General features: G+C 42.4%; 1 pseudogene; it reads left to right on the forward strand.

Annotated features, from left to right (window-relative positions):
- The first annotated feature begins 9,575 nt into the window (after positions 1 to 9,575).
- LOC693494 (glyceraldehyde-3-phosphate dehydrogenase pseudogene) lies at positions 9,576 to 10,502 on the forward strand (annotated as a pseudogene).
- Positions 10,503 to 11,548: the final 1,046 nt, after the last annotated feature.

Raw genomic sequence — 11,548 nt, forward strand, 5'->3', positions numbered from 1 at the left:
ACCGTTTCTAAGAAGTGATGTTTATTGAGCCAAATAGGAACAGTGCCTTACATAGCTCTCATTTCACTCTCTCAACTTTGCAATGATATCTTAGTTCTATTATCACTGTTTTGTAGAACTAGAGATTGAGGCTTACCAAGGTGAGTTAAATTACCCCCAAATCATGGGGGCAAAGCCAGGACTTCATCCCCAGTCTGTGTTGAAAGCTCGTGTGCTTATCTCTGGTCAGATTGTCACCTTTTGAATACTCCATTCTTTCCAGCAGGAAAAGGTTCAACATCACCAGAAGTAGGTTATCTCTTGTGGAGAGAAATGTGATTTTTTTTGTTATAACTCAAACATATCCTACTTCTGAAAGGTGTTTAAGGCAATAGCCAGAAATAATAGAATGTATAGGACAAAAAAGTAAAATACAAATCTGATACCACATATGGGAAGGCTGGAATCACAGAAATAATTGTTCTGTAACAGAAAAGTTGTCTTCTATGATTATACATAATATTGAACTCGGAGCTACCAGGTATCCATGACAACAGTAGGAAAATAAAATAAATCTAAAAATGTTGCTTCTCAGGAGAAAGTTTTTTGTTTGTTTGTTTGGTTTTTTTTTTCTTGGACGGAATTTCGCTCTTTTTGCCCAGGCTGGAGTGCAATGGTGTGATCTCAGCTCACTGCAAGCTCTGCCTCCCGGGATCAAGCGGTTCTTCTGCCTCAGCCTCCCAAGTGGCTGGGACTACAGGCACCCACCACCATGCCAGGCTAATTTTTTGTATTTTTAGTAGAGACTGGGTTTCACCGTGTTAGCCAGGCTGGTCTCGAACACCTGACCTCAAGTGATCCGCCCACCTCGGCCTCCCAAAGTGCTGGGATTACAGCGTGAGCCACCGCGCCAGGCCTGCATGCTTATTTCTTTAAACCAGTGGTACAGGGGTATACAGAATAAAGCATGAAAGGCCCACTTTGTCCTCCTCCATCACTCTCACTCCCCTTCGCACTTCTACCCACAGTTGAAAGAGCTTCCACAGTCTTTGGAGTCACACAGGAGTGAGTTTAAAGTCTAACTCTCCTACTTACTTACTTACCTGGGGAACCTGGAACAAGTTACTTGTCATCTCTTAGCCCTAGTTTTATCATCTAAAAAACTAAAGTTAGCAGTCTTGAACTCCCTAGTTGGTAGTGATCAGCAAAGGCACTTGGCCCAGAGTACAGCAGGTGTTCAGTGGAGAAACTTCTCTTTCCATCCTGTCCTTCTTTCTGATTCTCATTTTCCCACATTGCTCCATCGCCTCCCCAGGATACTATACCTTTCACATTGACTTTCATGATAGACTCTCTGTGAGTGACACAGAATTCATCAATGATAGAGGTGGTGTGGATGATGACCAAGACGTCCTGGCAGGCTTTTTTAAGGCATGACTCATCCAGAACGTCTCCTTCCAGCACTGTCAGCTTGGTCGTGTTCTGGAGCTTCGTATCAACATGGGTCAGGTCATTGCAAGGATTTCTGGATCTGGCTAGGAAGTTTTCTGATAAAGGTGATGTTTCATAGGTGTTCAAGGATGGTTAGAGTAGGGGTGTTAGAGTGGAGGGTGTACATTCCATAAAAGGAACAAGTAAACAAAGGCACAGAAATCAGCATGCGTAGCGGTTGATTGGGAAAGAGCAAATATTTGTTTGTACCTCACTTCATTCCAGGAAACTAATCTGAACAGTGCGTTGTCAAGTGTGCTTGGAATATAAGCATTGCTAGAGCCATGGGAAGCTCACCATATTTCTTAAGGGGAGTAAGGTGATTATAGAGAGTTGGGTATAAGAGGAAAATATTTTAATTTAATTCTATATGTAACCAGGAATAATGATTTTGGGTCTCTGGCATCATACCAAATAAAAGCTATTAATTATACGTAAAAGAAGTAGAAAAACAGACTGGCCATGGTGGCTCACCCCTGTAATTCCAGCCAGCACTTTGGGAGGTTGAGGCGGGTGGATTGCTTGAGCCCAGGAAGTTGAGACCAGTCTGGACAATGTGGTGAAACCCTGTCTCTACTAACAGTACAAAAATTACCCGGGCTATAGTGCCTATAGTCTCAGCTACTTGGGAGGCTGAGGCAGGAGGATGGATGGAGCCCAGGAGGTGAAGGTGGCAGTGAGCCAAGATTATGGTTCTGTACTCCAGCCTGGATAGCAGAGCAAAACACTGTTTCAAGAAAAAAAATTAAAAAATAATTAAAAAAAAAGAGAAACAGAGGCAGAGTTGTGGTGTAGGAAGTTAACCTTGGCTTGAGGGTATAAAATGGACCGGTATAGGGAATATGAGAAAGCCAGGTGATCAAGAGATTAATCAGAATGTCTGTGCCAAGGTTTAGATGAGGGCTGGAGGCAGGGTCCAGCAGTGGAAGCAGAGGAGAGGAGAGATACACCAGATTGGAATTTCAGACCTTACCTTGAAGGTCCTGGTACCTACTGGAGCTGGGCTGAGAGGAAAAGGGGAAGATAAAATTACCCCCACAGTTTCCTGCTTGAGCAACTGGGAGGAGAGTGGAGCCATGACTTAGGAATTACAGATAAAATGATAAAGTGATGAATTATGAATGAACGAATTTCATTGAAATGATTAATTTTGTTAAAAACTCTTATTAAATAGCATCAAAAGCAGATAGAGATGCTGACCATGAGTTAGCCACCGATGAACTAACATCCCAGCTGTCTAGCCAGGGGCAGTGGTTACAACATCAATGTTTTCAGGCTCCTCTGAAATCCACAGGTAGTGATGCTGCCAGCAAAGTTGTCACCTGGAATTAGCCACAAAATGAACACCATGCTACAAGGAGCTCAGATAAATACTCTATACTCATTTGTGCTTTATAATCTGCATACAGCCCACAGCTTGCTTCTTTCCTTTTATCTCTATCTCATGAGGTAGCTATTCTGAGTCCCACTTTATTGGTGAAGAAACTGAGGCTGAGAGAGGTTAAGGAGAGACCTAAGGTCAGGCTTCTAGTGAAGGCTCAAATCTGCCCATCCCACCTGTCATTTTTGTACCCTGTACCCCAGGTGCAGGACCGGCTGTTTAGAATCAACTTTTCTGAGAAAGAGTAAGAATAAGCCAGTTTAACTGAAACTGGCAACAAAGGCTAAAGAACAGTGATAGTAAAATTCAGAGTGAAAAATTCAAGGTTGGAGAAATTCCTTCCTGGGGTACACGCAGGACTATTTGCTCTCCTGATGCCTCTGCCATGTTTTGTCTACTTCCAGACCCTTCCCTTTGTCAGGCAACTCTAAGAAGGCCCTGCAGTGGGGGGAGGCAGGGAAGAGGCTGCTGGGGAGGACGTGGGTGACAGCCTGAGAGTGGAATTTTCTCTGGTTGTTTTTCCACCTCTGCTCTTCCTACTCCCTTCCTCTGCTTCTTTGCTGTCAACTTCAGAAAGACTGGTTCAAAGGAATTGCTATGTCAAAGCAGAAGAACTCCAAAGCAGAGAGAAAAGGACTCTTCCCCAATGAGTTTGCAGGGATCTAGAAGGACCAGGAAAGGGGACTTTGTTGATGAAGCCATAGCTTCCTCCTTCTCCAAGGCACTGTGGACTTGGCAAGTGTTTTATGTAGACTAAATGCAGTTGCTTTTATGGCATGACTTGAGCTAGAGGGAGGTCTAGAGAAGCTGCTAGACAACTACAGCTTAAGAGCACAGAAGCTGCACTAGACTGTCTAGGTTCAAATCCAGCTTTGCCATAATCTGACTGAGGCACCTTGGACAAGTTGATTAACCTCTCTGTCTCGTCATCTGTAAGAAATAAGGCCAATAATATTACCAATCTCATAAGGTTGTTATGAACAGTAAATGAGTCAGCACATGCAAAACCTTTAGCACAGTACCTGGCACAGAAAGAACACTGAAATGATTCTCTGTTTTATCTTCATACAGACCCCTGCCCATCCATTATGCCCCTTGCATTTTCACTATAGGGTAACTGTTCCTCTAGGCTGAGCATTGCTTTTTTCCTGATATCAGATGCTAGATTGCAAATATTGCTGAGACACAAGGATTACAAACATTTAATATTGGTTGTGCGTTAATATTTGTTTATCAAAGACACCATTAAAACAGAGAGTGGAGGAAATGGGATTGCAGAGGTCAGAGAAGAGTGAAAGAAGAGTAGATTGTTGGGTGTGGTCCCAGAGTGCAGTCAATGGGGGGCTTCTCTGTGCACAGGGCAGGACCCTCTGGGCAGCCAGAGCCCACATGTAGACACACCATCCCCCCCAATCCTTTGGGTTGGGGAAGATGACAGAGAATTGGTTTGGGATACACATGGAGGCAAAGGAAGAGACTGAAGACCCGTTTTGCCAAGTATTAGCTCCAGGGCCAAGTGATGAAGCCTCTGGATGAAGCTCTCGTCTGAGCTCTGTGACACATTAAGCAGATGTTCTTGGCAAGTCACGCCACGTTTCTGTACCTTGATGGGTTCTTAGTTCAGTTGGATGTTACCCCACTTCTTTTTCTTTTCTTTTTTCTTTTTTTTTGAGATGGAGTCACGCTCTGTCACCCAGGCTGGAGTGCAGTGGCGTGATCTTGGCTCACTGCTACCTCCACATCCCGGGTTCAAGTGATTCTCCTGCCTCAGCTTCCTGAGTAGCTGAGATTATAGGGGCACGCCACCACGCCCGGCTAATTTTTGTATTTTTAGTAGAGACAGGGTTTCACCATGTTGGCCAAGCTGGTCTCAAACATCTGGCCTCGTGATCTGTCCACCTTGGCCTCCCAAAGTGCTGGGATTACAGGCATGAGCCACCGCGTCTGGCCTGTGACCCCTCTTCTAACTCCCTCTTGGGTCTATTTGCACAAGAAGTTGCTCCTTCAAATTCTGCTGTCAGTTTATTTTGGTGATAACAGAGACAAATGGTTTAAAAAAAAAAAGCCATATATGTGAAATCAAAATGAGGCAAGTCTGGCCTCATACTGCGTCTTACTCTGTTTCTGCTCTGTGCTGTGCACTTGTGCGCACTCTCTCTCTCTCACTGATGCTGTCTCTCTCTCACTCTGTCTTTCTCATTCTCTCTTTGTGATTCTCCCCCTCATTTGTCTCTCTCTGTCACACACACACACACTTATATACTCATCTTTTTTTTTTTTTTTCCATTTCCTTTTATGTTGCTTTCACTAAAGATGCTAAGGATGCTACAAAACAAAACAAAGCCTGGGGAAGTCTAGACAGACAGGGACTCACTGGTGAGGTCTCCAGGTAAATAGTCGTTTTTGTGAATGTTGCACAGCAATTGGCAAGACAAAATGCTTCAGAACAAACGAAGACAAGAAAGAGAACTGATGTGGAATTGTTTTTAGATGAGAAGAAAAAAATGCGTGGAGGCTGAGGCAGCTGCCTCTCAAGTTCTGGGTCAGGGCCAGAATCCAGTCTCCGGACATCACATCCAGTATCTTTCCCACTATGCCATTTTATACTATTTAATATTTCTTTTTTGATTACTGTGGATGTGGGATTGGCTTTGATTTGACTACAATGTTCCATAACTTGCTAGACAAGGTCCACCTCCCAGCATGCATGGAGGGTTTAAGATGGAGCCACTCACCCATGACTCAAGTTTACTTACTGGAAAATTCCTCCCTCAGCTCTGGTCTGAAGGCCTTGTCCAACGCCCTGATCTTCTTCAGCTCCTTCTTCTCCACCAACAGGCGGACGATCCTCTGACCCAGAAACCCTCCTGCTCCTGTCACAAGGCAGCTCCAGCCCGTCATGGCCAATCCAAAGTAGCAGGAATCACTCGCCAGGAAACAGAAGATGCTGGAGAGCAGATCTGATTAGGGTGATCCAGGAGGGGACTAAGAAGGGTGGTCAAATGCTTATGTATTCACACAGATCCCTTATTTTCTTCCACCCTCTGTTTTGCAAAAATTCCATGTCCCCACCACTGCCAGTGGTAGTTGAAAAAAAAAAATGCAAAAGCTCTAGCCATTTGTTAGATTGTTAAAAAGTGGAAAGAGTAATCAGGGTGCTGGTCACCTCATCCCCTGTGGCAGGTCTGAAGCTTTATGCACTGTGGCTTCTGGCCCAGGTCATATCAGTTTGTACTCTGGCCACATACTCATTGCTCTCTCCTCCTGCAGGATCCCTTATCTCAGAAGAATACTGACCTTTAGGCTATATCTAGTTCTTCCCAGGAACAGTAGGAGAAATCCAATCTTAATCCTGCAGTGTGATAAAGAGTCTTGGGTTTAGCCTTAACAGGACACTGGCCAGTTGATACCAGCTGTCTGGGATCTGCAACCTGTGATCTTAATCTAGACTGGGAGAAATCTCCCAGTGAAATGTGAATTTTGTTCTTGTACAATAAATACATTTGGAGGGAAATCTATGTTAGCCCATTATCTCCTCTGTCAGAGTATCGTTTGAAATGTTGCTGCTATCTTGCAAAATTTAGAAATTTGCAATGGTGACAGCTCCAATCACTAAGCTTCATGGAGATGACTTTCTTTCGAACTCAGTATATCCAAAACTTCAATTGCCATTTTCCCCTGGAGAGCTCTGGGTTCCTAGATGAAGAACATCATTGAAGGAAATCTCTCTAGTGATAACCAGTTAATGATATGGCCTGTACCACAAGAGTAGGGATTTTTAGTTGCATGCCACAATGACTTTTATCATAGATGTTTGAACTTATCCCATATTTTTGCCTGCAAAGCAATTCTCAGCAAATTCCTGAACTGAAGATGCTGTAAGTGCTTTTGAAGCCTATGCCCCAGAACTGCCCAAATATCTCCATCATAAGCTCCCCAAGACACTTTCTTCTATTTTAAAAAATCGAGAGGTAATTTATATGCATTACAATGCCCAGATCTCAAGTGTTCAGTGTCAGTGAAACTTGACAGTCATATATGCCCATTTAAGTACCACCCAAAAGAAGATATAGATCATTTCCTTCACTCCAGAAAGATTTTCTGCCTGCTCTCTGTTATCTTTCTGCCCTTCCCTGAATCTACCTCATAACTATTGTGCATGGAGTACAGAAAAATTGACCATTGATTGTCTCTGTTGTTTGTTCATTTTTCTATTTCATGATTTTCATTATTTTTTCATTGACTTACATTTATTAACTTTGGGTTTATTTTACTCTTCTTTTTCAGGATTCTTATGATAAAATCATAGATAATTAACTTTACTCCTTTGTTCATTTCCACTACAGACATTTAAAGTTGTAAATTTCTCTGTAAACACTATGTTAGCTGTATCCAACCTTTTAATGCTGGATTATCATCATTCAGTTAATGATGTTTAAAATATTTCCTTGTGATTTCTTCTTTGACCCAAGTGTTCATCAGAAGCATGTTGCCTGTTTTCTAAAGTTGTGGATTTTCTAGATATCTTATTGTTATGCCTTTATAATTAAATACTATTGTGGCCAGAGCATATACTCTGTATGATTTTGATCTTTGGATATATACTGAGACTTGTTTTATGGTGCAGCATATGGTGTATGTTGGTGAACATACCATAAACACTTAACAGAATGCTTTCTGCAATTGTTGGAAGTAGTACTCCAGAAATGATTTGGTCTGAAACCCCACTCTGGGTCTTTACCTCATCCCGTGTTGTAGACTCACCTTCTACTTGGGATCTGACTATCAATGCTTCAAATGCACTTGGCCCTGTGACCCAGGATGCAGCAGCTTGTTCTCTGAAGCTATCAGAACTAGCTGCAGGCCCTGGGTCTTGCTGAGATGTGTGGAGCACTACCTGAAATCACTCAGGCGCATCACATGCGTGGACCTCCTATAGCAGATGCTGGAGTGCACCTTAAGAATCCCCATTGCCTTCAGGAGAGGGTCACTCTTTCCCTCAGCTGTTGAGAGTTCTGGAGTCTGGTAGATTTCAGCCAGTGTCTCTTGGAGTCTCTGAGTGGAACTGATAAGTGTAAGCACTAAAGGAAGCAATAAATAAAACAAAGAACAAGACTGATTAGGGGCCAGTAAGGCCACACCGCTAACATTCTTTTGTTTTTAAACAGCTTTACTGAGGTGTAATTGACATATCATAACATTCACCTGTTTTAAGTGTACAGTTCAATTATGTTTAGTAAAATTTTAGACTTGTGTGACCATCATCACAATCTTGTTTTGGAACATTTCTATAATTCCTAAGAAATCCCTCATGCTCATCAATACCACCCCTTATTCCCACTCCCCAACTCCAGGCAACACCTAATTGACTTACTGACTCTACAGATTTGTCTTTTCTGGATGTTATAAAAACGGAATCATACAACCTGTGGTTTTTTTGTATCTGTCTTCTTTCACTTAGCTTAATATGCTTTTGTCGTCTATGTTGTAGCATGTATCAATATTTAATTTTTTTAGGTGCTAAATTCTATTAAATTGTATGGATCACTCCCAGTTTTTAATTCTCCCATCAATTGATAGATATTTGATGTGTTTCCACTCTATGGACTATTATGGATAAAGCTGCTATGAATATTCACATTCATGTGTTGTGTGGACATAGGTTTTTTTCCTTTGGGGTAGACAGCTAGGAGTGAAAGTGCTAGGTCATATGGTAAATGTATTGTCAACATTTTAAGAAACTGCCAAACTGGTTTCCAGCATGGCTGCATATCCCATCAACAATGCATGAGTATTTCAGTTTTTCCACATCATTGTTATTTCACTTCCTCAATTGTTAGTGTCCTTCATTTTTATTATAGCATTCTAGTAGGTAAGAAGTGGTGTCTCATTGTAGTTTTGATTTGCATTTCAATGATGCTGACCATCTTTTCATGTGCTTTGTTAGATATTCCCGTACCTTTTTGGCTCAGTGGCTATTCAAATATTTTGCCCAATTTAAAATTGGTTTATTTGTCTTTTTGCTATTTAATTGTCAGTGTATTTTATATTTTGGATGCAAATCTTTTAGCAAATGTATGTATGATTCGAAATTTTTTTCTCAGTCTCTGAGTTATGTTTCCATTATCTTATTGATGTCTTTGAAAATGCAAACATTTTTAGTTTTGATCATGACTCATATTTCAACTTTTTTCTTCTACCAGGAAACATTGGAATTTTGCCTAACTCAAGTTTCTGAGTATGTTAATCTATGTTTTCTCCTAAGACGTATATAGTTTGGCCTTTAAATTTAGGCCTATAATCCATTTTGAGGAAATTCTTGCTTGTGTGTTAGTTAATGGCCAAAATCATAGGACCAACTGATTTTCACAAAAGTAAATTCAATGGGGCAAAATGATAGTCTTTTAAACAAGTAACACTGAGACAACTGAATTGTCCACATGCTCAGGGAAGGTCAGCCTGCTATGTCAAGTGATGCCCATCTGACTCAACACCTATTGGCATCAGGGTTCACAAAGAATTTCTCAATATGATAATTATGGGTTAAATAATTATGGGTTAAATAATAAGCTGTAGCTCTCTGCTTCTCCCATTCGACAGACAGCCACATTTTCTTGTGCAGCGCCAGCCGCATCCCTGAGACACCACAGTGAAAGTGAAGCCTGGAGTCAATGGGTTTGGCTGTATTGGGTGCCTGGTCTCCAGGGCTGCTTTTAACTCTGTTAAAGTGGATACCGTTGCCATCAATGACCCCTTCATTGACCTAAACTACATGGGTTACATGTTCCATTATGATTCCACCCATGGCAATTTCTATGGCACCGTCAAGGCTGAAAACGGGAAGCTTGTCATGAATACAAATTTCACCACCATCTTCCCAAAGCTAGATCCCACCAAAATCAAATAGGCTGGTGTTGGCCTTGAGTGCATCATAGAGTCCACCGGCATCTTCATCACCATAGAGAAGGCTGTGGTTCACTTGCAGGAGGGATCTAAAAGGGTCGTTATCTCTGCCCATCTGCTGACGCCCCCATATCTGTGATGTGCATGAACTGTGAGAGGTATGACAACAGCCTCAAGATCATCAGCAATGCCACCTGTACCACTAACTGCTTAGCACCCCTGGACAAGGTCATCCATGGCAACTTTGGTGTCGTGGAAGGACTTATGGCCATGGTCCACATCATCACTGCCACCCAGAAGACTCTAGATAGCCCCTCCAGGAAACTGTGCCATGACAGTCACGGGGCTCTGCAGAATGTCATCCCTGCATCTCCTGGCACTGTCAAGGCTATGGGAAATGTCATCCCTGAGCTGAACAGGAGGCTTACTGGCATGGCCTTTCGTGTCCCCACTGCCAACATGGTGGTTGTGGACCTGACCTGCCATATGTAAATCCTGCCACATATGATGACATCACGAAAGTGTTGAAGCAGCATCGGAAGGTCCCTTCAAGGGCATCCTGGGCTACACTGAGAACCAGGTTGTCTCCTCTGACTTTAACTGCGACACCCACTCCTCCACCTTCGATCCTGGGACTGGTATTGCCCTCAACGACCACTTTCTCAAACTTATTTTCTGGTATGACAATGAATTTGGCTATAGCAAAAGGGTGGTCGACCTCATTGCCCACATGGCCTTCAAAGAGTAAGATCCCTGGACCACCAGCCCCAGCAAGAGCATGAGAGGAAAACAGAGGCCCTCAGCTGCTGGGGAGTCCCTGCCACACTCAGTCCCATGCCACAAAGAGAATCTCCCCTCCTCACAGTTTCCATGCAGACCCTCTGAAGAGGGAGAGGCCTAGGGAGCCCCACCTTGCTGTGTACCATCAATACATTCTTCTGCATTCAGCCAAAAAAAAAAATGCCATATTAGGAAAACTCACAAAGATTATTAATCAACAAAAGAATAGATGTATCTTACACTGATGCATAAATGGTCAGGAAATATCTGGGTTCACAATGTGAGTCTGCATTTCAGTGTAGGAAGACTAGTTTCCCTTACTATAATTTTTTATCATGTTAGCACAAGGACACAGCTTTATCAATGAAGGAACACACAGTCTTCTGGTGTGAAATAGTCTAGATTTAGATGCCAGCTGTTCACAACATTGTCTGGGAAAATCAACTGCCCAGAACCTAGAGTTTTTGGGGCTCGTGCAAAGGGTTTTCCTTTTCTTAGGGGAGAAAGCCACCCATTCTACAGAGACCTATACTAGGTAGAGTACCTCATGCTGGGAAAAAGAAAATCCCTCTTCTTGGCCAGCTTATTAAACTTCTGGGTTACTTTAGAATAATTATATCCCTTGTGTGATAGTCTTAGAGAGGTCAGCTTGGACATGAGTAGCATAAAATAGTTTTTAAAATCCTAGGACTATATGAAATAAGCTAGTGTAAGAATATTCAGGTATAAAAGGAAAAGTTTCTAGACTGAATCCTGGAATAGACATATCAACATTTAAAGGTTGAACAGAGGAGGAGGGGCCAGCTAAAGATACTGAGTATGAGTTGGTGGCAGGTAGAAGGAAAATTAGGAGGGGATGGCATTGTAAAAGTCAAGTGAAGAAAGTATTTCAAGAAGAATGTGGTCCACTACAGTGGATGCTGCTGATGCATGAATGCAATAGGAAGAGAATTGATCATTGGGTTTGGCAACATCGTAAGTAATTTGGTAAGAGCAATTTCCACACATTGAAAG

The sequence above is a fragment of the Macaca mulatta genome, chromosome 1 (assembly GCF_049350105.2).
Source record: "Macaca mulatta isolate MMU2019108-1 chromosome 1, T2T-MMU8v2.0, whole genome shotgun sequence".
Taxonomy (NCBI): Eukaryota; Metazoa; Chordata; class Mammalia; order Primates; family Cercopithecidae; genus Macaca; species Macaca mulatta.